This window comes from Hyaena hyaena, unplaced genomic scaffold (genome assembly GCF_003009895.1).
Source record: "Hyaena hyaena isolate Hyena2069 unplaced genomic scaffold, ASM300989v1 scaffold_45, whole genome shotgun sequence".
NCBI lineage: Eukaryota > Metazoa > Chordata > Mammalia > Carnivora > Hyaenidae > Hyaena > Hyaena hyaena.
This window is the reverse complement of record NW_024080677.1, coordinates 1,491,504-1,514,489: the sequence shown is the minus strand read 5'-3', so window position 1 is coordinate 1,514,489 and position 22,986 is coordinate 1,491,504. Positions and strand designations below refer to the sequence as shown.

General features: G+C 39.3%; 1 protein-coding gene across 4 annotated transcripts in view; it reads left to right on the top strand.

Annotated features, from left to right (window-relative positions):
• Nucleotides 1-1,720: 1,720 nt before the first annotated feature.
• ATP13A3 (ATPase 13A3) overlaps nucleotides 1,721-22,986 on the top strand; it is an 85,477-nt gene continuing 64,211 nt past the window's right edge. For 3 of the 4 annotated variants that reach the window (XM_039230308.1, XM_039230309.1, XM_039230306.1), the window contains exon 1: nucleotides 1,721-1,764. The gene's annotated coding sequence lies outside the window, so the exon portion shown is untranslated. Of the gene's footprint in view, nucleotides 1,765-18,831; nucleotides 18,892-22,986 lie in introns of all 4 variants that reach the window. The other variant, XM_039230307.1, reaches the window with a different exon arrangement.

The following is a 22,986-nucleotide window of genomic DNA, read 5'->3' as shown; positions in this document are numbered from 1 at the left end:
CGCCCGAAGCCGGGTGCGCCAAGCCGGCTGTCAGAGGTGCATTACAGTATTTTGTTTGTTTTTCGGTGGGGAGGTAGTGCTGTTAAGGAATGAGAGAGATCTGGATTAGAGCTAGGATCTGGTTTCCTCTGCATTCTAGCCCAAGTTTCCTGCTTGACCTTGACCCTGGTACGTCTATGCTGGGCCCCTCACTGCTCCTCAGTTTCTCTGTTCATTAAGTGGGGATTTGGACGATGATCTTGTTTTTGCACAGCCAGGGTGGCAAATTCCATCTCCTCCAGGCCAAAAAAAGCCGTCCTCCATTGGTAACCTCTCCTCCCCAACAGCCCGCTCTTTTGGAGGGTCTTCTTCTCCCCTTCTTTCCTTCGCCGGCTTTGGGGGCTAAAGGGGAGGTGGGCGGGGACTGCCCCCTCGCCCCGCCCGCCTGCGCTGGCCCCGCCCCCTTACGTCCCCTCTGCGCCCCTCCGCCCTCGGCGCGGGGGATGAGGCAATCACGTGACCTCACATCCGGAGCGGGAGTCCCGAGCTCGCCGCGCGCGCGCGCGCGCGCTCGCCCGCCCGCCGGCTCTCCCCGCAGCGTGATCCGGGCGCCACGGCGGAGGGGAGGGGGGGCTCGCTACGTCGCTGGCGGCGGGAGGCCGTTTCGGAGTGCAGACCGCCCCCCTCCCCCTGCCAGCGTCCCCCGCCGCCCTCCCTTGTTCTCGCTCTGCCCCGGCTGCACGCCGCCGCCGCGGGCGCCGAGGAGGAGAGCGCGGACGCCCCTGTGCCCGGCGCGGCCCGGGCCTGGCCGCGGCGCCTCTCTCCCCTCACCCCGAGCCGCAGCGCGCGGCGGCGGCGGCGGCGCCTCGAGCCCGAGCGACCCGCGGCCGCCGGCGCCGGCCGAGGGCGATGGGGCTGGGCTGAGGCGACGCGGCGGCGACAGCGGCGGGCCCGGGCCCCGGCCCCCCGCGGTCCCTCGGCTGCTGCGGCCGGGAGGCCGCCGAGGAGACGGCGCAGCGGCGGCGGGTGAGTGGTCGGGCTTTCCCGGGGCGCAGGGCAGGGGTGTGGGTGCGGGTGGCGGCGGGCACCAGGAGAGCTTCTGGTCGGCTCCTCGGGCCGCAGTCCGGCATCACTTCCCCGGGGGAGGTGAGTGGGGTGGGGAGGGCAGCGCCGCGCCAGGACCGCGGCATGTCCGTCTGGGACAGGTGAGGCGAGGAGGGGCGCCCACGTTGCGGGCGTGAAGGCCCGGTTCGCACACGCTGCCTGCGGGGCCGGGGAGTGGGATGGTGGGCCAGCCCGTTTCGAAAGTCCCGGAGACAGTGGGGTCGAAGGGCAGGGCGCTTCGTGTGTTTCCGCGGGTGCTGCCTGGAGGGATCTTGAGTTCGTCCTTGGCCTCGGAGCAGCAGGGGGCTTCTTGGCAGTCCCCGCATTTGACGGGTGACCAAGGGAGGCCCCGAGAGGAAAAGTGACTTCTGAATGGCTTCAGGCTTCTCACGGTGACTCCGTAAGCGAGCACCAGAAAAAGCCAGGGTCCTCTTCTCCAGCACTTGCGGGTCCGCTCTCTCTACGGCCTTAACATCTCCCCACTCCCTTCGCAAAGTTAGGCTCGGTGGATGTAGGGCCTGTTTTGGGGGGCGGGGTTCGTGGCTGAGCGAGTGGATTGAAGATTGACAACTCCGTGCGGGGCTTCTCAGTTTGGAAAGCTTTTGTGACAGGTGTTTATCATTTCCTCTTCCCATAGATCTGACAGGAACATCCTTGGATCTTGGTGTCTGGACATAGGAGGTATGAATCACTCAGATAATTAACTCCTCTTAATCGTCAGTGTCTTAGAGCTATATTTAGTGGTTATATTAGTGCAAAATGAATGGGTATGCAGTTGTAAAACCTAGAGACAGAAGTCCGTGTTTCCTACATGTGATTCTGAACCGAAGAAGTAGAACATTTGTGTACATGATGACTATTTTAGATCTATGAGTCAGGAAGTTATTAGACTTTTGTAAAAATCCAAGTAATGCAGGAACCTTAAAGATCATTGAAAAATGAATACCGTCTTCAAAAGGCTTTGTTGCTAAAGTGAAGGTGTTCTGACTTCATTGTCTTTTAAAGGATGATTTCATAGTTAACAGTGTTTTTTGCCTTTGGTTACAACTCAGTCTCTTTACCAGGGCACATATATTAATTTTGTTTCGCTGGAATATCCGGGACAGCCTTTTCTCAGGAGGATTGTTACTTTGCGGAATAGGCTAGAGTTGCCAAAATAAATGTATTTGGGCATCCCATTCTGGCTTACCAACCCCCCTTCCCCCCCCTTTTTTTTTTCATTTTTAAAGTAGATCAGTTTCTGGAAGTTTCAGATAGTAAGCCTATTATTAATAACTGTTACGGAAGTTTACTTTTGCTACTGTCCGTGCTTTTGCCTCATCCATTATTAGATCAGGTGAGTGAGACGGTTGAGATTTTTGAACGTTGTTTGCTCAGGGCATTGGGTAGGAAGAGCCATGGCTCTGGTTGTCTCAATTTATAAGTAGTAGAGGTATAAGTGAAAATATTGAGTAGCAATTTATTTTGAAAATACAGCTGACAGGCTTTTAATGCACGATTCAAATTTTGTAGTAGGAGGGCTGATTTCTTCGTCCAGGTTAACGAGGATGCTTTATTTGGGGTATGTCGGGTAATTAAAATCTTTAATTTGTCACTGATTCGAGATAAATAGGATAAATTCCTACATGGATAGGAAAGTAGTTTTATAGTAATTAGAGCATGGCTCTGTAAGCCTGGATGTCTAAGCATTATCTTCTGATGAGTTTCTACCTGGTTTTGCTTATTCGTTGTTAGAGCTAAAATACTTCTTTCTGTTGGTTTAGTTAGCCTTTAGTAGTTCTCTCATTTAGGTAGTATCAGTTTCCCACCCATGTTATAGTTCAAGTATGGATTCTTATGTGGATAACAACTGTGTGTTAGCAGCTACACCATGTTGTAGAAAAAGCATGGACTTGGGAAATCAGACTGGAGTTTGATTTTTGACTTTTCATAACTAGCTGTTTGACTTTGACCGGTGCTGATAGTTATTGAGGAAGCTTATTATATAGTAAGCTTTGAATTTAACACTTGACATGAATTAATCTCATTTAAACCCTGTTGTACAGATGAAATTCAGAGATGTTAAGTTGCCTAGAGAAACATTACAGCTAACGTGGTGAACCTAGAAATAGAAACTGCTTGTTACATACAGTAACAGGGCTAGGGTTCTGGCTGCCTTCAAAGTCCTTTATATTGTAAGAGGTTTAACTTTCCCGGTCTTCTTCATCATCATGATCATCATCTTCTACTTCTCTCTTTTTATTAAAAATGAATACTAATACTTACTTACCTCAGCAGGTTTTGAGGATTAATGGAGAACTTATAGTCTCCATTTCTCTCTTGCATTTCATATGCTATCTTAGGCTGTGCTTGTGTAATATGGTGGTTTTGTAATCATTGTGAATATAAGCTTTTAAAATGTGAGTATACTTTATTCCCAAGGTTAATAGTAGTTCTAGGAGATGGGCTGTGATCAGTGATAATGGGGGCATCCTGTGAAACTGTCTTTATTCTGTATTTTTTCCCAGTGGCCTGGGTGATGGTAGAAATACCTTTATACTTGTGAATGACAACAAGGTGGTTGTAGTTGCTAAGAATCTGGGAAGACAGAAATAGAATTTTAAAAGGATCTTGATTACTCGGTTTATCTAACTCTGGATTCTGTTCACTGGTATACTTGGTTACCTAAACTATAAGTAGTAAGTGGAAGAGTGTCAATGGAACAGAAGTTGAATAGGAGTTAGCAGTTTATTGCATACTAAAGACCATACTCTTCAAACAATTCACAATGTTATGGTAAAAGAAGATAATCTGGTTCCTGACATCTACCTGATACATCACCAGAAAGTTTGTTCAGTGATGGGATGCATTTTGAGTGTACTGTGTAGCTCATCTAGTTAAATCTGCATCCAAGAGGTAGCTGATGGGATTTGATCTTGGGTTTTTGAACATAGTTTGTGTGAAAGGAAGCTAACTGGCCTATGGAGAGAATAAATCTGTAGTCACTAACACCATATTTTCATTAACCCATCTAACTAGTCCAGAAAACATGAAAGAAACAAGGAAATAATTGTTAGAGTCTTAAGTTTTGTTGACTTCATATTTTGAGAGTAGAGAAATAAGACAAGATCAGGGTTAGAACACATCTTTTAAGATTTATGTGAAAAAGTAAAAGGTTCTGGACTTACTTAATCTGGAGAAAAGTAGGTGGTATCTGTAGAATGTCCTGAACTTAATGGTAGCTAATGATTGTATAAGTTATGAGTTAAAAATATTTGTATTAGTAAGATTAAAAATAGAGATGATGTGAAATGTCATGAATCAATGGTAATAAAAAAATGCTCAGTTTTGTAATCATGAGTTAAAAAATGTTACGGCATTCGTAAGGAGAGGGAAGAATGGAATGAAGGAAAGGGAGAGTTGTTCAGATAAGCAAATGTCTGGGAATGAGGAAACTTGAGTGTGTGGATTGATGAAGAGTTTCCATAGAACAGTTCTCCAGAGAGAGCGGTCCCAGTGCCGGATCTGGTAACATTTGAGACCCAAAAGGCTCATAATGGGGCCTTTGTTAGGTCTGAGTGGTAAAATATTAACTTAAATATTAATTAAATATTAATTAAAAATTAACTTTAAGACTGCCAAATTAAAAAAAGGAGTTATGTACCATGAGACATCTCTCCCAGGAAAAAGGCCATATAGACCTTTGAAAACAGAGCTTCACAGAAGCAGGTTTCTTTGAAGGTGCAGGTAAAGGTACATTTCTTACCTCTTCGTGTTACTAAAGACCACTAATGCTAGTATGTATGAACTGAAAATGCAGGAAGAAGTATCCTGTGTTTAAAGTTGATTTGTGTATGTGGGATGGGATAAATTGAGTTGTAATCAATCTCTTTTTTAAAACAATGTTTAAAAATGTTTGTTTATTTTTAGAGAAAGACAGTGCAGGCAGGGGTGGGGTGGGGGGTTGCGCAGAGAGAGAGAGAGGGAGACACAGAATCCAAAGCAGGTTCCAGGCTCTGAGCTGTCAGCACAGAGCCCAATGCGGGGCCTGAACTCATGACCTGAGATCATGACCTGAGCTGAAGTCAGTTGCTTAACTGAGCCACCCAGGCGTTCCTGAGTTGTAATCAGTCTCTTAATGGAAATTTCTCTCTCTTTTGTTGACTCTTTAACTTACTCCCTGAGATCTGTTGACACTCAGATTCTAGTTAGGTAAGAAATTGAATTCTGGGAAGAGTGAGTTAACTACGCAAAGTAGAATTTCCTGATTATATGATGTGGAACATGCTGATGTGTGTAGTCTTTTTCTCGGAAATTTTAAATAAAAATATTTGTTTGCACGTGGCTGGCTCAGTTGGTGGAGCATGTGACTCTTGATCTTGGGGTTGTAAGTTCAAGCCTCACCTTAGATATAGAGATTACTTAAAAATAAAATAAAAAAAAAATTCTTTTTGTACCTGTTGGGGGGTGGTATAAAAGACAGTTCTACCTTTGATAGCAAGCTCGATTAATTGACTGTTTTATTTAGTTTTTTTCTGTTTTCTTCATAAGGCATTTGTGAGTTGGACATTGAAATAATGAGGTGTGAGATTGGAAAACAGTAATGCTGAATGGTCACAGAGAGGTCAAAGACTGGTCTCTTCATAGAAAAGGAGACGTGTCTGGAGAGTAAGTGATAGCGTGCTAGTAAAGGATCTGGGGTTAGGCGGTTTCTCTCGGTAGGGTATTCTTTCCACTCTTGCCTTTGTTTTGTACTCTGGTTAATGGCCCATCTCAAAACTTGCTATGTGTTTTTTTCCCTTTTCTACTGAGAACCAACGTCAAGGATTGCTTCTGATTACTTGACAGACTCTTATTACATTTTTATTTTATTTAAAAATAAGTCATGGAACAGTTCCCACATGTCTGCTGTGCCTTCTTTTTTTTTTTTTTTCCTAATTTTTTTTTAATGTTTTATTTTTTCTGAGAGAGAGAGAGAGCCTGAGCAGAGGAGGGTCAGAGAGAGAGGGAGATACAGAATCTGAAACAGGTTCCAGGCTCTGAGCTGGCTGTCAGCACAAAGCCTGAAGCGGGGCTGGAACCCACAAACCGCGAGATCATGACCTGAGCTGAAGTTGGACGCTTAACCGACTGAGCCACCCAGGTGCCGCCGGTGTGCCTTCTTCTAACAGCATCCGTGTTGCTCTGCTTTTTCCCATTTGTGAAATAGGATGAATAATGCATTAGTTATTAACTTATTTTGAAATACAAGACCAATATTTTGGTTCCCAATTCTTTTTGATCTAAGGAGCTGAGTAAAGTGAAATCACCTCTTATATGGGGACTTTGGGCCTAAATTCTCATTTAAGGTAAAAATCCTGTGTAGTCAGAATTACCCTTGAAAAAGTCCTCTAGGAGGTCACCCGTTTGAAAACCAATTGTTAACTGACATACTGTTTTTCACTTCCAACAGCCAGTTTTTCTTCCATCTTTTAGAATAGGTTATTTTTTTGGTGAGCTGGATCATAATTGGCTATGTGAGATACCTTTGACAAGTGACTGGGACTTTAGATTGGCTGAGAAACAGCAGATTTATAGTCTCCATTGCATGCTCACTCTGGGACAAGGATATAAAGGCAGGCATCCTGCCACTATTATTTTAAGTTATTTTTTTCTCTTGTTTTTCTTTGTTTCCTGTAGCACAGGTAGTTGAATGAGTATAATTAAAGGCATATATGATGTGAGTCCACAATGTGTGAATAATGGAGAAAGAAATCAGATATTTATACTCTCTCTCCAGGTTTATATTGGGTGTTTTATAGCACGCAAAGAACCTAGCATAATTAAAAGGCTAAGTAATAAAGTTGGAAATATTGGGGGACCATTTGTACTTTGTTAAATTCTGGATTGGTATTCAGCTATAGTGAGTGTTAGATAATGTCTTCCTTACTGGTAGTAAAATCTGCATATTTTAAAAGAACTGTAGGTGCACCTGGCTGGCTCAGTTGGTAGAGCATGGAACTCTTAATCTTAGGATTGTGAGTTTGAGATCCAAGTTGGATGCAGACTTTACTTAAAAGTGAATAAATAAGCTAAAGAACTATATAAGTTGTTAATGTTTTCCTTGATATTTAAGGTATCTGGATCTAAACAGTACTCTTGGGATAGCACAATAAGAAAATACCAGTCTTTTAAAAATTAAACCATAAGGTTTGGGGAGGGTGTCGTATAGGGGTTAAAATGTGAGCATCAGAGCCACGTACAAGTGACTTTGAATTCCACCCTCATCACTAATTAGCTCTGTGGTTGGGTTCAAGTCACTTAACCTTTTTTTAGTTTCTTCATTTGACAAATGGAGGTAATAAAAGCTACTGGAGAGAATTGTGAGGATAAGAGGCTCAGTAAATGGTAACATACTATTTGTTTAATGTAGTTATAGTTTAATAACATTTAACATATTCAACAAGTATTGTATGTGAGAGAGAGAGAGAGAAGAGAAGAGAAGAGAAGAGAACAGGGAGGTGGGATTGAGGATTGCTGCCTCTATTATTATAACTGGAGCAGCAGGCAGTAACGACCTAGTGTTGTATTCAGGCTTTTCATTGTAAAATACCATGATTTTGCATCTTTGGGAACAGCATCCTAAAATGCTCAAGCTGTTAATCTCCTGTATCGCTAATGTACATTTTATGTACATTTTTCTCTTTCTCTCTCTGGGTGTGTTTACAGTCATTTCCCCCCATCCTCTGTGTTACTGTTACCCATTGTCTCTCTCCTTTGCCATATTATAAAGTTAAAAAATGTTTAATTAGGTTTAGTTAGTGGAATTTTATATGCCTTATTTTCATTGAAAAATACTGATTAGTGAAATGTGTCTACATTTTTTTAAAAGGAAAATTTGAAATTTTATTTTATTTCTGTGGCTTTTGGATTGTTTTCTTTACATGTAGGTCACTGGTTCATCAAAGACTAAGGATTTTTCATTCATCTCTAGATTATGCCTTAACTTTTTATTTTAAATGTTTATTCATTTTGAGAGACAGCACGAGCAGAGGAGGGGCAGAGTAAGAGGGAGACAGGATCTGAAGCGGGCTCTGTGCTGACAGAAGCGAGTCTGACGGGTCTCGAACTCATGAACCAAACTGTGAGATCATACGTGAGCTAAAGTAGGACGCTTAACCACTGGCTGAGCCACCAAGGTGCCCTAATTATGCCTTAACTTTTTAAGCCATCAATTTTCTAAGCTCATTTATAATTTATTTTGTCCATGATTTTCCTAAGTTTCTCTTAAAATTTTTCTTTGCCTTACTGTTTTTCCAAGCCTAAGAGAGAAAATCCTTATTTACATGCCAATTATAATAAATTATTTCAGTTTACTATGTAGAATGTAAAGTACTACAGGCAGGTAGCCTAATTTTGTTCAGAGTACTTAATTACTTGGAAGACTAGACTAACCTAAGAAGTTCTCAGTTAGGGGCGCCTGGGTGGCTTATTCAGTTAGCATCCAACTTCATCTCAGGTCGTGATCTCACAGAGTGTGCGTTCAAGTCCCACATCGGGCTCTGTGTGGACAGCTCAGAGCCTGGAGCCTGCTTGAGATTCTGTGTGTGTGTGTCTCTTTCTGCCCCTCCCCTGCTCACACTCTGTCTCTCTCTCTCTCCAAAATAAATAAACATTAAAAAAAAAATTTTAACTCTACAAAAAAAGTTCTCAGTTAAAATAGATTTTTACTTCATGGATCCTTTTGATGTGAAAATATGCTTTTTATAGTGATTACTACTGCCTTAGAGTTCATTGATGAATAATTTTGAGCTAACCCATGGTTGTTTTCTGTTCAGTTTTTGGCGAGAAGAACAGGATAAACTACTTAGGGTCAAAAGCATCTTAATGTGTTTTTCCCTTGAATCCTTTCTTATCTCTGAGGCAGCCCATAGTGAATGACCTTCCTCATGTTCCCTTAAGAGTGTTGTGGCAATTACCAGTTATCATAGCACATAAGTGGTGTGATTTTTATAGGCAGGAAGGAAGGAAGCTTGGTTAGGGCCTTTTGGTTATACCCTCAGGATTGTGTTGGCACATCTCATTATTCACTATTGTTTTAGTCCTGTGTGTGCCAAGCACAGGGCTGGCTGTTGATGAGAGCTCTCTGCCATCTTAGCAGTAAACAGCCCAGCACGTGAACACCGTGCTGCTGCCCTGTGCAAGTCCAGAAGACACCATTCACACTGTGTAGGGAACAGGGCCCTGTGGCCTGGCCTTCCGTCTCTTTCAGTTGAAAGAAGTTCAGAATCTCCATCACATGCAAGTTAATCCGTATCTTTATCATATAAGACAAGGCCCTTCATCATGGCCTATGTTTTTAGCTCCATTTGTAGCCTTTCCCTAGAGTCCACCCTGGGCTCCAGCCAGTTTGACTAACTTGTATTCCTGACATTTTCTAGGATTGCTCACCTTAGTATTTTTTTTTTTGTTAAGTTTTTATTTTAATTCCAGTTACTTAACGTCCAGTGGTACATTAGTTTCGGGTGTACAACACAGAGATTCAACACTTGCATACATCACCCGGTGTTTCTCAGAGCGAGCGATCACCTGTGGAACCCGTCCCCTGGGCCGCCTCCTCTTGCCTCAGTACGTCCGCGTGTGGCAGTTCCTCTGCTTGGATCCCATCCCTCTCTTATTTTCCCTCTCTACTGCCTGTTTGCTTGATGAGCTTCATACCTGTTAGGTCTTAAATCAAGGGGTAGTTCTTCTCGGAAGTCTCTTCTGTCCTTTGCCCTCTGCTCCCTGTTCCTAGAGCTCCCACGATACCTGCTTTATAGCAGCATGTAGCCGTATTGTTTGATAGATGTTTGCTTATCCATCTAGCTTACTAGACTTGGCTCCTTGAGATTAACACTTTCATCTCTGTCATCGCCAGCATTTAGCACAGTGCTTGGCATCTGTGGACAGTGATGTCCTAAAACATGACTTCTTATGAAATCAGAAGTGGTGATAAGCCATAATGATTTTTGCTGGAATGCTAATTTAATATTTAGAGATTTATTCTGAAATATTAGGATACTTGGGCAACATTAATTTTTTTAAATTTTCCTTTTCCTAAATCAAGCAATGGTCTAGGGTAAATTTCAAGATACTGCTGGCTAGGATAAAGACACTGTTTTAAGTGCATCGGAGAATATTGTTGGTGAGCCTTTCTGTCCAGTTTAATGAAAAATTGACCATAAATGGTCTCAAAGAAAGACAAAGCTTTTCTTTTTTTAAAACTTATTATTTTTTAAGTTAAATCCAAGTTAGTTAACATGTAGTGTAATAATGATTTCAGGAGTAGAATATAGTGATTGATCACTTACGTATGATACCCAGTGCTCATCCTAACAAGTGTCCTCCTTAAGGCCCCTTGCCTATTCAGCCCATCCCCCCAGCCAGTGCCCCTCCAGCAGCCCTTAGTTTGTTCTCTGTATTTAAGGGTCTCTTATGTTGTGTCTCCCTCTCTGCTTTTATATTATTCTCGCTTCCCTTCCCTTATGTTCATCTGCTTTATATCTTAAATTCCACATGAGTGAAATCACAGTTGTCTTTCTCTGGCTGACTTACTTCGCTAAGCATAATACACTCTAGTTCCATATATGCCGTTGCAAATGGCAAGATTTCATTCTTTTTGATTGCTGAGTAATATTCCTCAAACAAAGCTTTTCGATCCAAGAACGGGTGACCCATAGGATGGCAGTAGCACCAGTTCCAGCTATTTGTGCCAGTAGCGCCTGTTGCTGCCACTGTGCGGGAGCGGGTGAGAACACTGTGGAAGCCCACTCAGGAATCCTCTTGGACTTTTGCATGAGCCAGCTTCTGAATGATAGAACTACGATGCCCATTCCCCATATCTTCTACTTTTTAAAAAAAAAATTTGTTACTTAGAAGTTTATCTTAGATTTCTTAGCATTGAGAGAAGCTATAACGCATTTATGTATTAACCTCTGAACAGAATGACTCTTGATGAAGAGGAAGTAGTTGATACTGAAGAACGTAGTGCTGTGGGTGAGGGTGTGTACGGTCACTAAGGCGCCTGGGAGAGGGTATTGGGAGAGTTGGAAAAGGGCATTGGGATGAGTGTAGGAGCGTGCCAAAGACAAAATGTACTTCGTTGTCAAATTTTACCCTTTCTTCACACCCCTGGTCTTGCTCTGTCCCATTCATTCACCCATTCATTACTTGGTGCTGGCCTCATTCTCAGCCTTTAAGGTTTGTAGTCTGTAAGTCCAACATCGTGGGACAAATGTTCTGACACATACAGAGTAACAGAGATGAGAGATGTCCTCTGCTGGAAGGTAGAAGGGCCAGTCAAAGTATGGTGGAGAACATACAGTGACCAGGGTCTGGAAAAACTTAGAGTTCTTTAGCCAAACTGTTAGGGAAGGGCGTTCTTGGCAGAAGGAACAATGTATGTAGAGGAATGGAGTCAGGAAACAGGCCCTTTGAGGAACTACAACTGTGTTCTGTATAGAAGGGAAGTAAGGTTTGTAAGAGGTGAATGATAACCATTGGTGAAAGGCAGGTGGTGTTGACAGCTAGGCAGGACTAGATTCTGAAGAGTATTAACATGTCTTCCATTTAGTTGTAACTTTGTCCTTGGAGCCCAATTGGGTCTCTCCTCTACTCTACTTCCCCATGGCAGGGAAACTCATAGTACTGTGCATTATAAGACTTTTCAACTTTTTGCTAGTGAGAGGACTACTCTGCTTTCTTAATCCAGTGTACTTCTTCAAATTATATGAGCAGAGGATGCCTTTTTTTCTGTCTTTAAAGCAGGCTTCATGGTCAGGACAGAGCCTAGAGTGGGGCTTGAACTCAGGACCCTGAGATGAAGACCTGAGATGACATCAGGAGTCAAATGCCTAATCAGCCAAGCCACCCAGATACCACAGGGGATGCCTTTTTAAACATTTTATTTTGGAGGGACTCTAACCGGTTTGGAAAATGATGCTGCAGACAATGGGAAGCTGTTGAAATTTTAAATAGAGAGAAATAATCATGTCTAGTTTGTATATTGATAAGAATGAGGAAGACCAGAGAGGGTATCAAGACCTGAGTTGAAGCAATGCCAGTGGAGATAGGGTATGGTGAGGTGGATGTAAGAAAGGTAGAAATGGTAAGACTTAGTGCCTAGTTGGATATACGTGTGGAATAGGAAGGAATTTAGGATGACTCCCAAAAATCCTGGCATGGAGTTTTATGCAAATCATATTCATTTAAGGAGTAGAGGGAAGGGGTTGGGGGCAGGTTTGGAAGAAAGATACAAGGAACCTATTGAATTGTAGCTGTATGTAAACATGTATGGTTGATGTTTAAATCTGTGGGTCTGGAGCTTGAGAGAGATTAGTGCCAAAAATACTGATTGGCAGCTCTTGGTAGTTTTCATCATCGATGAAACCATCAGTGGTGCCACCCTTGGTCCTTGGTTTATTATAAAGAGAGAAGGCCCAAGAATATTAAGAAGTGGGCAGAGGAAGTGGAGTCTTGGGGGAATATTAATAATTAAGAAGTGGGCAGAGGAAGTAGAAACTTGGTAACCTGGCTACCTGCCCCATGCCCCAGGCTAGTGTAATACCAAGTATAATTTAGAATTGTGGGAGGTAAAAGGTGTGGGCCATCCTGGGAACCTGGCCAATATTTTCCTTATGAAAGAGTATGTATTTCAGGTACATTTGGCTTTGAAATAAATTTTTGGAAAACAGACCCTTGAAAGATGATACTGTCTGCATGTTAATACCTTAATTTGTTGGTAAGGCTTTTTGACATAAAGTCACCCTGTGCTTGACTTTGTGGGAATGTAAAATATACTAATTTTGGTTAAGTGAGGATTATTTTTTCCTATTTTTAAAAGATGATATTGACTGAAAACTGGTTAGTAAAGTAGACAAGGCCTGTAAAAGTGTTTTGTAAACTAAAAATCCCTGTACAGATGTCAGTTAGCTATTGTTACAGTTGACATAGTGCCCAAATGCATTGATTTTTTTTTTTTTTTTTAATCCTGAATGGTGAATTACAGAATGACCATAGGAAATGAGAAATTTCAGATTTCTGTGATGGTTGTACCATGAGTAAGGCCATTATTCTTTTCAACGGCAATTTAAAGTGCTGTGTTTCTGGAATACTTGTTGAGTGCAGATGTTAAGGTCTTTGCACTTCCTTTCTATGGTGAGTCAATGTGGGTAGGTTTCAAGTTGGGGAAAAGGAGTAAAGTGGAAAAAGACAAATGCACATTATTTTAAAAAAATGATCCAAGTACCTATCAATTACAATTGTAAATTAGCAGGATTGTACTTTTTGTACAGAATAGTTTCCTATTGATTTTGTGCTTCCTTTGTGGTCAGGTCTTCATAATATCTGGAAGAATGAAATGTGAACTGTAGTGTCATACAGATGATGAGTAAAACTGATTTTGCTTTCTTGCCAACAAAGTACAATAATCCTGAAGTAAACCATGCTGAGTTAATAAAGAAAAATTATTTTGGAGTTTGCTGTTAATAAGAAAAGGGAATATCTCTGGGGTCTGTGTAACTCCTTAACTTACTGCCTAAGACTTAGAGTATAATTTCCTAGAACTTTTTTTTCCCCCCTCTTTTTTTTTCACTTTTTGACTGTTCCTACCCACCCCTACTTCTTTTCCTCTGAGCCCTTCCTCTCCACTGTACTCTGTTTCGGTACCTATCTGTGAACACTATTACTTTCTGTTTCAATATGCAGCTTCAGTGTAATCTCTTTGAATAGGTTTAGTCAACAATTTAAACTCAGCACTGTACTGCCAACAGTGTGCTTTTGCTCAGCTGAGGTGGCATAGTTCTATGGAAAGTTGAGACCAGCTTCAAGCAGTACATGCAGTGACCACTGTTATGATGGTCACCTGCCAGTAGCAACTGTAAGGTTTTATCTAAGCTGTATCTTGGTTTCTTTGCAAGACTGTGGATAATAGGAGTCTTAGAATTAGTGAATGTTTACAATTTATTTTTATTATTGTTACTATTTTTTAAGGTAAGCTCTACACCCAGTGTGGGACTTGAACTTATGACCCCCAGATCAAAAATCACATGCTCTACCGACTGAGTCAGCCAGGTGCCCCTGAATGTTTAAATTTTAAAAGATAATTTAAATTTTAAGTTCAAATTGCTGATTGAAATGTCATACAAATTATTAGGGATTTGGATTAATAGCATTACATTTATTATTATTTAGAGGAAATAATCACTAATTTGCTTTAAGATGGAAGAAACATTTCATTCATATATTACTTAACTAAATCCTTATCTTACCTCTGAATTTAAAAGTGTAACTTTTAGTTTGGGCAGTTAGGCTTACTTAGTGTATACAAGCTGTAATTAGACCTCTAGATTCATCAGTATTTATTGTATTAAATACCGAACAAGTTCGTCATTGCTTGCTTTAAAATACTTGTTTCAGTCAGGTTTTTCTGCTTGTAAGTACCCCTAAAGCACAAAAGTCATCTACTTTATTTCATGAGTTTGAAGAAACTGGTAATGGTAACATATATGTGTATGTGCATATGACATGAAATTCTCGTTGAGATTGGTGGATCAAAGTGTGGGAATATTAAATTCCGATATACTGTTGGTTTTCCAAAACAGTAGTACGGATTCACTCTTAACAACAGTCTATAAGGATGCTTCTTGTTATTTATTTATTTGTTTGTTTGTTTGTTATGCATGCCAGTTTAATGGGCAAGTAGTGTTTTACCACATAATGGTATGCTTTGCCTCATCTTGCTCTCTAATAGGTTCGTGTACTTTTTAATTGTTACTGTTCTCCTCCCCCTTACTCCATAACATTGTAAGATCTCTAACTTCTGGTTTCAGACCATTGTGAATTCGGGAGTAATCTTTGTAAAGACAGTAATGATATACCTGCTTTCTCTTCCCTCCACCACCGTTATCATTTGTTTTGGGTCTTATTTTTCCATCGAGACCTATGAAACAGAGGTTATATATCTAAAGCAAACTCTGCTTTCGCAGACTAGTATTTCCAGTAGTACTAAAAAAAAAAATCTTACAACTTTTCCGAATCACTTTTGATCAGCAGCTTTCTGTTAAGGCCAGTGAAAACTGTCAACCTTTCCTTACCAATGTTGGAACATCACCTAGTGGTGAAAGAGTGCAGCAGCAAGTTGCTTATGGAGGCAATACTTGTAGTTTTTATGGTTGGAATGTATCCTACGGATTATTACAACTGCTTCATTTCAGTGGAGAAGAAATTGAAACCAAAACAGGAGAAGGAACTTGCAAAATAGTTCATGTTGAATTAGTTGTCTTTTTTTTTTTTTTTTTTTGTATTTTGGAGTGAAGTTGTATATCTCCTACAATTCCTAATGTAATAATGAACGTGGCATATATAGTTACTTAATGCTTGTAGATGGAGTAATTTGATTAAATAACTAAGGATTTGCCACTGTTTATGCTCTGTCACTGGCTACTATTCCTCAGGGGAGCAAAATGTGAAGGGGATATAAAAATAAATACAATCAACTTTAGCTTACTAGAAATGTTCTTGTTAAGGGGGCCTTTAAAATGACTACTTTTCGGGGCACCTGGGTGGCTCAGTTGGTTAAACATCCAACTTCGGCTCAGGTCATGATCTCATGGTTCGTGGGTTCGAGCCCCACGTTGGGCTCTGTGCTGACAGCTCAGAGCCTGGAGCCTGCTTCAGATTCTGTGTCTCCCTCTCTCTCTCTGCCCCTCTCCCGCTCATGATCGGTCTCTCAAAAACAAACACTAAAAAAATTAAAGAAAAAAACACCCTAAAGAAAGTGAAAAGAGAAGTCATGTATTGAAAAGACTTTTAGAATATATAACTCCAACAAAAGTACCAAAAACATATAAAGACAACTTAAAATCCAAAAGAAAGGCACAAACAAGCCAGGTGAAAGAAAAAATGGAAGTTATGAACGAGAATTGCACAGGAAAAAAAAAATCACAAAACCAATAAAAACAAATANATCTCATGGTTCGTGGGTTCGAGCCCCACGTTGGGCTCTGTGCTGACAGCTCAGAGCCTGGAGCCTGCTTCAGATTCTGTGTCTCCCTCTCTCTCTGACCCTCCCCTGCTCATGCTGTCTCTATTTCTCAGAAGTAAATAAAACATTAAAAAAATTTTAAAAAATTAAATGACTACTTTTCTTGCCTGGGGTAAAATAACCTAATTAAGAGAAATCCAGAGAATCTGGAGAATGGTTTGATAGAGCACCATGAAGTGCTTTGCAGGTGTCTACAAGTTTCATACCCAAGGGTGCCATGCATTGTAGAATGAGAACTTTATACATATGCTCAGCCTTTCTTCTTTCCTTTCTTTAACTATTTTAAAGTATTATTAGATGTAGATGGTGAAAACATTAAAAAAGCACTAAAATCTCTCCCTCAGTCTCACCCTGCAACACGCTATCACCACTGGTAGCCACTCTCCAGTTTATTGATATATTTGGTGAGGGGTAGGTGCCACTTTTCTTTCGAGGCCTTTTTGATTCTGCCTATTTTAAATATTCAGTCTATAAGACTGGTCTTATGGCAGTGATCCTGTGTATTATTTACTACTGTCTGCTGCAGCATTTTTCATAATAGATGGTAAGATTTTGAAATCGTCTAGCAATTATAACACTTTTGTAAATCTCAGCCCTTGAATATGAAGCTTTGAAAAGTCACATACATGGAGATTTAAGGAGAGGTTTGAAAATTTTAAGATCAAAGCAGCTTGAATAAGTGGAAAAAAACCTCTCATATAAGTAGACATTTAAAAACTGCAAACTTTTTATTATGTTGTCTATAAAAGAATTCTTACACATTTCTGTTTTTACAAAGCAAAAGTTAAAGCATTAATATCAATTGTCAGTCCAAAGCTACTTTCCCCATTTTTACTAATTAAGTATTTTGCAGTTGACTAAATCTCAAAGCTACAATTTTATCTAATGATAACTCTTAACCACATGAAGTTTCTATGAATAAAAGGGTTGATTTCTAGTGTAGTTAATAAAAGTGATCAAAACATACATAGGTATGCTTGGGCTAAGTTGTAACTCTTAATGTTCCCAGTATTAATCCTAAGACAGATAGTTACATTATTTTTCTTAATTATGACTTATTTTGTTTTAGCTATCACATTGTTTTGTTACATACAAAAAATATAATTGTACAAAGACTGCACTTTACAAATGTAAATGCAGTCTTGGTTTGGTGTATACTGGATACAATGGTCTTCCTTAAGCCTAAACACAGAAACAAAAGCATGTATTATAAGAGAAAGTTCAAGATGGGAAGTGATAAAATGGGTATTCAGTAGAGCTTTGTTAAAATTTAGCTGGTATCCTTGTAAAATTTCCATGTATTCATGAAATTATATTATGTCATTCTTATTGTTGAGAGCTGACTTGAAGTGTTAAGTTTGCCCTCATAGAGAGTTGTGACAATTTGGTTTCTGTAGTTCGGAGATTGAGTTAAGAAAATAGTTATACAAATATTTGTATAGCTATTAAAATTGAGGTGTTCAATGAGTAAAGTAAGGACTTTATATGTATTAAGGCTCTTTTTATTTCAAATGTAAAGGGAGAGCTGCTTTTGAATTGCAGGTTATCTTAGTTGCTGTGGATGCTATAGATTTGACGTGAAATAATATTCAGAGTGCTGACAGAACAGTTTTTACTTCAGGATCTTTAAAACACCTTTTGTTGAGTGGGCCCGAAAGATGGGTTTATCAAATTGTTATTTAACATGGGTAGGTATGTTTAAGTCTCAGAAATAAAATCTAGAACCACGAAGCCAAGTAGGATGATGATTCATTCTGTCTTTCAACAGTGCAAGGTGACTCAGAAGTCTTAGTGCAGTTTTAATTGTTAAAACTGCAGAGTGTATATTACAAACTTAAAAATTATTTTATTTAAGCATTTCTTTTAGAATAACTTAGTTTTGTGAATTTTGAGTAATATATTTTTAACTTTAGTTTTTACTTTCATCTCTCTGAACTTGGCAAATACTGAAGTAAAAAATTTAAAATGTTTTATTCAAAATTGCTTTACTTGAAGGTTTCCTTGTTACAGATCATTCTAAATCATCTTGTGAAATTACATATTTTATAATTCTGGGCGCATATATGGAATATCCTTAAAACTCTCCACACATACTATTATAAAACTTTTGTTCCAACTAATGAAAAGTTCAGGTTTGAAGGCAAAGATGACTTAGAGGTTTGAGGATTTCTATGCCATTAAGGCTAACTCCTCTTGTTTTAGGAAATGAGACATGACTCTTATCCCAGAACATTATACTTCAGATGGTTCTTAGTAATTATATAATGTGAAAAAATAAGTAAACTTTCAAGAACTAGCATTTTATTTAGTGAGATTTATTACTGATAGCTTCATTTTGTCCTGTGTGGCTCTTTATATTCACACAAAAAATCAAGTTCATTGTAAATGCAAGGAAGGGTTTGGTTAAGCACAATAGCCTATAAGCTCCTTGCTATTTAGATAACATCAAGGCTGAGGCATGCACTGTGGAATTGGGAATTCAATGTGCTGGCTAGATACGATTTATTCAAGAGGAGCTCTAAACTGTGGCAGTTAGATGGCAGAAGGGTCTGTGTTCTGAAAACCCATTGAAAGTCTCGGAATATAAAAACCCTAAATTTTAATATCTTAATCATCTTGAAAGCAATTCAGAAAGAATCAAAACAGTATTTGGCAGAAAATTCTCACGAATGGATTTTTATGCTTTGTTTTATTTTTATTCTTACTAGCCAGCTTTTGAAAGTGCTGCTGATATAGCAATTGGGAAGACTAATGATATAGTGCTTTCGGTAAGAAAAATTTCTTTAACTTGTTTTCTGTAATATTGAAATTTACCTGATTAAAAAACATGCATGCACTCTTGAAAACTGCCAAAGTTATATTCTGTAAAATAAATGGATTTTAGGACTTTTATATTAATGCTTCAAATGTTCTAATTAGACATATGGTAGAATAGTATTTAATATGTATTTCCAGCCTTATAAGCAATGTAATTTAAAATATATTTATAGATTTTTATTTTCATGGAATCAGAAATGTTACAGGCTTTCTATTATGTAATGTTTTTAAAATGGAAATATATATTTATAATATGTATATGTTTTAAATGTAAGCTGTTGCAATTTTCTCATTGGATTTTATTAAAAGTTTCTATGAAAGTCTTGCTGAAGTCTTGATAATTTCCTATGTGGGTGTAGTATGTTTAAAGAGAATAATAATTGATGGTTTTCAGAGTAGTTTTTTATTTAAATTATTTTTAATGTCTCAACTTTGGTAAAATTTGGTAAGACTTAAGAATTTTGCCTTAAAAAGTAAGCTAAGTTTTAGAACACTAACAGTTATAAAAAGTAATGATACAAGATGGTTGAGAATTGTATTTAGAAGATTATGAAAACTAGATTGTTATAGGCAATGTGTGACGAGGAGATGATGATATAGCTATGTTAAGACTGAGGTGAACTCTGTCAAGATCCATTGGGGAAAAGATTTTAAATAGTTGTAAGTACATGAAGTTAGTGAAAACATTGAATCTTAATGTTAATTCTTTTTCTAAAATTATAAAACCATGCTTATCTACTAATACATTCTACATTGAAAAATTGGGATTTAAAAAGTGAGGAAGTACCTCTGTATTTCTAGGCAATGGATAAAAACAAAAGTGAAGAAGAGGGAGAGTCAAAACTTAGCAGTAAGAGACTGTATGGAAAGTGCTTGGTACATGATCAGTTGGGTCAGTGGATGAGGGATTTATAGAAGTAGAGTTCTCAAGGTTTATGGCCTTTGGTTCCTGGAATGAATATCTTCTGAAAATGTTTCTCTATCTAAAAGCTTCAGATGAGTGCTTTTTATCTTATTTATTTAAAAACACTTTCTATTACAATTTCTACACACTAAAAAAGTAAGAAGATTAGTATAATGAACTTTCATGTACCTATTACTCAGCTTTTAACTCAGCTGTAGTGATTACTAACTCATGGCCATCCCCTGATGAATAAATATAGATTTTAAAATTTTTTTAATTTGGAAGTAAGTTCAGACCTGCAGAAAAGTTGATGTATTGGTGTGAAGTTGTTCATTAAGGTCCTTGATTATCTTTCTGATATCTGCAGAATCTATAATGATATCTTGTCTCTTATTCCTGATATTGGTAATTTGTGTCTTCCTACTTTCTCCTTTAAGTCCAACTAGAAAAATGATCAATTTCATTGATCTCAAAAAACAGTCTTTGGTTTCACTGATTTTTTTTCCCCCCTATTTTACTATTTTTTATTTCACTGATTTCTACTGTCCGTTGTATTGGTTTCCCTTCAGTGCTTACTGTGAGTGTAATTTGCTGTTCTTTTTCTACTTTCTTATGGTAGACACTAAAGTCATGGTTTTAGTGCTATAAATAATTTCTAAATACTCTTTTAGCTGCATCCCATAAATTTTGATATATGTCTTCATTTTTGTTTAGTTCAGGATATTTTGTATTTTCCCTATTGATTTCTACCTCATGGATTTTTCAGAAGTGTATTTTATTTCCAGATATTAAGTCTTTTCTACTTATCTTTCTTTTATTGGTTTCTAATTTAATTCCATTTTTTTAAGAACTTATTTTGTATGACTTGAATTTATGCCCCTGAATGTGGTCTGTCTTGGTAAATGTTCTGTGCACGTGTTAAAAGAATGTATACTTGGCTGCAGTGGAGTAGAGTGTTGTGTAAATATCAGTTGGGACCAATTTGATTGATAGATAGTGTTGCTTAGATCTTCTGTGTCATTTGTGTATTTTGAAGATCTGTTAAATGTATACATGTTTAGGATTAGTGTTCTGTGTTAATCAGTTGACCCCTTTGTTACTATGAATGACTGTCCCCGGTAATATTCTGTGTTTTGAACTCTACTTTGATTTAATATAGTTATTCCAGCTTTAATTTGAATAGTGCTTGCAGGATATATTTAAACTTTTAGCCAATTATGCCTTTCTATTTAGGTTGCATTTCTTATAGGCAAAATATATTTGCTTATGGCCGTGCTTTTAAAACATAAAACCACGATCTCTATCTTTTAATTGTTGTTTAGACCATTTATATTTAATGTGACTATTGATATCAGTTTTATCATTGGTATTATGTTTATCACTTTGTTAACGTTTATTTGAGAGCATGCGTGTGCGAGAGAGGAGAGAGAGAGAGAAAACGAGATGGGGGGGCAGAAAGAGAGGAACAGAGAATCTCAAGCAGACTCCAAGCTGTTAGCACAGAGCCCGACTTGGGGCTCAGTCGCATGAACTGTGAGAGCATAACCTGAATCAAAATTGAGAGTTGGACACTTAACCAACTGAGCCATCCAGGTGTCCTGCCATTATTTAAAAATTTTTATTTTAGAGAGCGAGAGCATGTATGAGCTGGAAGAGGGACAGAGGGAGGGAGAGAGAATCTTAGGCTCCATGCTCAGTGTGGAGCCTGATGGGAGGCTTGATCCCATAACTCTGGGGTCATGACCTGAACTAAAGTCAAGAGTCTAATGCTCAACCAGCTGAGCCACCCAGGCACTCCAAAATTTATTATTTACTTATTAAAATTTTTTGTACCCTTTATTTATTTTTGATAGAGAGAGACAGTGCAAGTGGGAGATGAACAGAGAGAGAAGGAGACACAGAATCTAAAGCAGGCTCCAGGCTCTTGAGCTGTCAGCACAGACCTCAGTGTGGGATTCAAACCCACAAACTGCCAGATCATGACCTGAGCTGAAGTCAGGCACTTAACTGACTCTGCCACCCAGGCATCTCTTCAGCCCCCACTTTTTTTTTTTTTTTCCCTAACTTTTAGAGAGTGAGAGAGTAGGTACACACAAGGGGGGGGGGGGAGAGGGAGAGAATCTCAAGAAGGCTGTACGCCCAGCACAGAGCCCAATGTAGGATTCCATCTCACAACTGTGTAAGATCATGATTAAGCCAAAATCAAGAGTTGGATGCTTAACTGACTGAGCCACCTGGCTACCCCAATATAATTAGGTTTAAATCACCCATCTTGCTATTTGTTTTCTATTTCCTCTCTAGTTTCCATTTCCCTCCTTTACTTTGCCTGTTATATCAATTGAGTATTTTTTATGGTTCCACTTAATCACCTCTGTTGATTTTTTTTAATTACTTATGGCTCTTTTATTTATTTAAAAAATTGTTTTAATGTTTATTTATTCTTGAGGGAGAGAGAGACAGAGTGTGAGTCAGGGAGGGGCAAAGAGAGAGGGAGACACAGGATCTGAAGCAGGCTCCAGGCTCTGAGCTGTCAGCACAGAGCCCGATGCAGGGCTTGAAATCATGAGCCGTGAGATCATGACCTGAGCCGAAGTTGGATGCTTAACTGAGTGAGCCACCCAGGCACCCCATATTTATTAAAAAAATTTTTTAAACATTGATTTACTTTTGAGAGACAGAGACAGAGCATGGGCGAGGGAGGGGCAGAGAGAGAGGTAGACACAGAATCAGAAGTAGGCTCCAGGCTCTGAGCTGTCAGCACAGAACCCACATTAGGGCTCAAACCCATGAACTGTGAGATCATGACGTGAGCTGAAGTCAGTTGCTCAGTTGACTGAGGCACCCTATAACTCTTTTATTTTAATGGTTACTTTAGAGTTTAGAGTGTACATCTTTAACTTATTACAGTGTATTTTCAAGTGATATTAAACTCATATCTGATGCTTTTCATTCCTTCGTGGAGATGCGTTTTCATTTCCATTTTTCTTTTTTTTTTTTAATGTCTTATTTATTTCTGAGAGAGAGAGAGACAGCATGAGCAGGGTCAGAGAGAGAGGGTGACACAGAATCCGAAACAGGCTCCAGGCTCTGAGCTGGCTGTCAGCACAGAGCCTGACGTGGGGCTTGAACCCACAGACTGTGA